The sequence below is a fragment of the Lagenorhynchus albirostris genome, chromosome 10 (assembly GCF_949774975.1).
Source record: "Lagenorhynchus albirostris chromosome 10, mLagAlb1.1, whole genome shotgun sequence".
Lineage (NCBI taxonomy): Eukaryota > Metazoa > Chordata > Mammalia > Artiodactyla > Delphinidae > Lagenorhynchus > Lagenorhynchus albirostris.
In genome coordinates, this window is record NC_083104.1 from 42,813,039 (window position 1) to 42,817,452 (window position 4,414).

Genomic DNA, 4,414 nt, shown 5'->3' on the forward strand with positions numbered 1-4,414 from the left:
ACCATCTGAACCCACCCCTCCTAGGTGGGCGGAGCGGGCAGCAGACTGAGAGAGAACGGAGACTGCTGGGGGTGGGCTTAGAGAGACCCACTGCTTCATCTACATCTAGCAGAGGTGAGGTTCTCACATTCCTCCTTGGTGCTGGGCACTTGGATGTTGCCCGCCGGAGAGGCACGCACCCCGGATTTAAGCGAGGGGAGAGAAGCTCATGAGAAGGAGGAAATAGAACTCTGATTCGGTTCTAATTTGGAGATTCAGCCAACGTATCTGGTGGCCTGAGAGTGGCGGCAGAGGGCAGGAGGTCAACGGGCCAAAGACAGGGCACCTCCTACAAGGAGCGCTTGCCAAGATCTTGGAGACTCCCTTCTCTTCACCAGACCCCATTTAATTAAAGAAGAAACATGCAGTCGGCAGTCAGAAAACAGTCCAAGGTTTTTAAAACTCCTATTGCTTTTATTCCGCCCTTCCCCTTAGCTCAGGTTCAAAGTTGGGTTAAGCACTTTGCTGTTGTGCATCCACACAGGATTCCTCTCTGGTATCACTTCCTTTTATTTCTGCTCCCTGCTACTACTGTCATCTACTCCCTCGCTGTCCTCTCTCTCCCCACACAGGCACCCATTCTTATAGCTAGATCTTTAAATATGTACACATCTTTGTAAAATATGCAGTATTGTTGTTTGTGTCTATGGATTTTCTTATGCGTTTTTACTGCCCCAGGCTTTTCTATTTTTTTGCGGTACGCGGGCCTCTCACTGCTGTGGCCTCTCCCGTTGCGGAGCACAGGCTCCAGACGCGCAGGCCCAGCGGCCACGGCTCACGGGCCCAGCCCCTCCGCGGCACATGGGTTCCTCCCGGACCGGGCCACGAACCCGTGTCCCCTGCATCGGCAGGTGGACTCTCAACCACTGCGCCACCAGGGAAGCCCCAGGCTTTTCTTCTTATGTTTCACTTCTATTGAACCTACATATAGAAATGTGCACAAACCCGAAGGCTCAGCGCGAGAGGTGTCGCTAGTTGAACCCATCCCTGTAACCAGCACACAGGTCAAGAAACTAAACAGTACCAGCACCCCAGACATCCCCTTCCTGCCCTCTTCCTGTTACCACCACTTTGTCCCCAGGGTTAATTACTATATTCACATTGAATTCCCTAAGTTAGTTTTGCCCACTTCTTATATTTATTTAAATAGTGTCATACAGTACAGACTCTTGTATCTGATTCTTTTGATTAGCTTTGGGTTTGAGAGCTTCATCCCTGCTGCTGCTTGTAGTCGTATATATAGTTTGTTTGTTCTCATTGAATAGAATTCCACTGTGTGAATATCCCACACTTTATTTATCCACTCTTCGGCTGATGGGCGTTTGGTGGTTCTAGCTGGGGTTACTATGAATAGCACTGCTATGAACATTCTAGGGTGTGAATTTTGGTGACCGTCTGTGTGCATTTCTGCCAGGTGCCTGCCTGGGAGTGGCATTGCTGGGCCATGGGAGGGAGTATGCTTGCTTTTAGGAGACACAGCCAAACAGTTTTCCAAAGTGGTTCTACCAACACACACTCTATCAGCAGTGAATGTTAGAGAATTCTGGTTCATCTGCATCCTCTAGCACTTGGTATTTTTATCTTTTTCATTTTAGCCACTTGAGTGGGTGTGAAGAGGTTTCATATTGTGGCTTTAATTGGCATTTCCCTGATGAGTAATGAAACAGAACACTTTTTCACGGTTTATTGGCCATTCGTGTGTATGTGCTTTCCATTTATATAAATGCGCATTGTTCTAACTTTCATCCTTTTTCTTATGTTTCTCCCTCAACACTTTGCTTTTGAGCTCTATCCATGTTTTGGTGTGGGCAGCTAATTCTTTGCTTCTGATAGCTGCAGAGTGTTCTGCGTTATGCACCCACTGAATTTTATTTATCCATTCCCCTAGAGATGGATGCTAGGTAGGATTGAAGATGGAAGAGTAGTAACTGGCTTGTGTTTCTGTTAGCTTCACTCTGCTAATGCCTGAGGCAGGGGTAGGTGAAGGAGCAAGCTGATTAGGGGTTCAGAACCCATAAGCACTCAGGACTAGGCATCATAGAAGGTGGAGGTGCAAGTTGGGGGCTAAAATCAGGAGGCGTGGTGGAAAGCTCACACCAAAGCCCGTAGACCCAGAGACGCCTCCTCCCTACGCCCTAAGACAGAGGCTGGTCGTCCCCCATCCAGCCGACTAACTCTGGCTCTGGGAGGGGGCATCTGGCAGGAGTGAGGAGCTTTCCTGAGACTAAGGGGATCTAGTGAGATCCCTGGTTCCCTCTGCGTAGGTGCCACAACTCTGGCAAAGGATTGGGGAATTCCACATTGAGAAAATGACCAGCCCAAGAGAGAAGACCTCTGATCGTGGGCACCCACCCAATCTCCCCCACTGGAAGCCCTCCTGTCCGGGAGCTCTGCTCGCTCCACATTCATTCCCATCTTATTTCTCCTTGCCTGTCTCTCCTATGAAGGCTGGACAAGCTAAGTATTTGCCTGTCCAATTTTCCCTGTACCCGGTGCTGGCCACGTGACTCTACAACGGCCTCGAGCCATAAGCAAAGCTTGGCTGGGGAATGGTGGTTTCTGGGAAAGCATTCCCCCTCCTGATAAAAGAGGACAAGAGCACTGGAATGAGCTGTCTTCCCTCTTCCCCTTCCTCCTGCCTTGAACAAGGGCACAGTGCTTGGAGCTGACGAAGCCATCACACAACCACGGAGGTAAGGCCAGGAGATTTGCAGCTGTTGGCCCCAATGACAGTGAACCGCAGAGCCCACACCTTCATATTTTCTTTGAATCTTCGTGTAAACGAATGAGACTGAATTCTCTGTGATTTGCAGCCAGATTGTGTTGGGTGGGGAGGGATCTGGAAGCTCAGGTGCTCTCAATACTGTTCTCCAGCTCTCTTATTTTTGGTCCCAGCCCCCTCCCCACTTCCAGAGGTACCCAGTGTCTGAGTCCCAGAAACGTCCCAGGGTTTCGAGGCGGAGGGGTCCTTTGCTCTCCTTGGCACCCCTCCCTCCGAGGGCTCTTTGAATTCAGCCTTCCCCTCTCTGCTAAGTCAGTTACCATTCAAACTTCCAAAAAGTTGTTGTCGCATCCGCTGTTACTTCCGCTTCCGGACTTTCTGCCTTGTAGCGTTTATGCCTTTTAAAATTATTTCACTATAATTTTAGTGGAATTTTAAGAGATGTCTTCAATCCACTATATTTTGAAGAAAGTCCTCCATTTCAGTGTCTACCCCAGATAAGTTTAAGTAGTAATAAGATGGTACCCTTGTGGGTGGTCAGCATTCTCCTTGGAAGAGACTTTGCTCACGGTCAAGGGCAAGAACATGACTTGCTTCCAAAGGGTTGGTGACCTGATGCCCCCTTTATACCTAGATGATGGGCAGGCTAACGCTTTTATTGAGGGACTATTGCCAGGTGGGATCTGCTGTGTCCTACATCTACCTTCTGCCCTAGTCAGACACCCACCCCCTTACTCTGCCAGGTCTCCACCAGCCCAAATGATGCTGGCCTTCGAATGGTCCCCTTCCTCCAGACAGTCGACTGCCATCTGCTGGAGAGCTGAGAGAAAATAGACATAAACCTCTGATGCCTAGGAATGCGCATTTTGCCCCCAAAATGTGTGAAGCACAACTGTACATGGCAGCCTGCTCCTGCCTCCACCTAGCCCATCTCCTCCTTGTAAAATGCTGTCCCTCACCCATCAGCTCTGGCCAGTGTAGTGAACTAGAGAGCAGGGCTTGGAGGGTCAGAAGTTCAGATCAGATCAATTACTATTGTCCATGTGACCTTGGATTACACATATAACCTTTCCAGACCTTACTTTACTCATATACAAAATGGAATAATCATATACCCACCTGATTGAGTTATTGAGAGAATCAAATGAAATAACATGTGAGAAACAGAATAAATATTTTACAGGCTGAACTCGGCATTCGTACTTACTAAAGCCTATTCACTCTTTGCCTTCAGTTGGGTTCCCTGGAAACACTCTGAGATGGAGATTTGCGTGCAGGAGGTTTCTAGGGAGGGCACCGGGGAAAACATCTGTAAGGATGTGAGGGAGACAGGGTTAGGCAGAGGGAGACATTGATCTCCAATGCAGCTGCAACAAAGGCTTCAGCCAAAGGCCACGGGAAGCTCTGGAGCTGGGTGACCCCCGTGGAGTTGTCCCCAGTTGAGACCAGAGGAGAGGGAGCAAGCTTTTCTACCTGCACTTCAATCAATCATTGGTGGTGGGCCGGCGAGGCAGCTCCCGCAAGGTAAGGGCAGTGCTCAGAAGGGGGTGCAGCTGCGAGCTGTCAGCAGCCACACTCCTGGCAGCTGGAGGGACAATAATACCTCAGCCCTAAAAGGCGCTCTGGGCAGCTTGCCGCAGCATCCCCCTACCC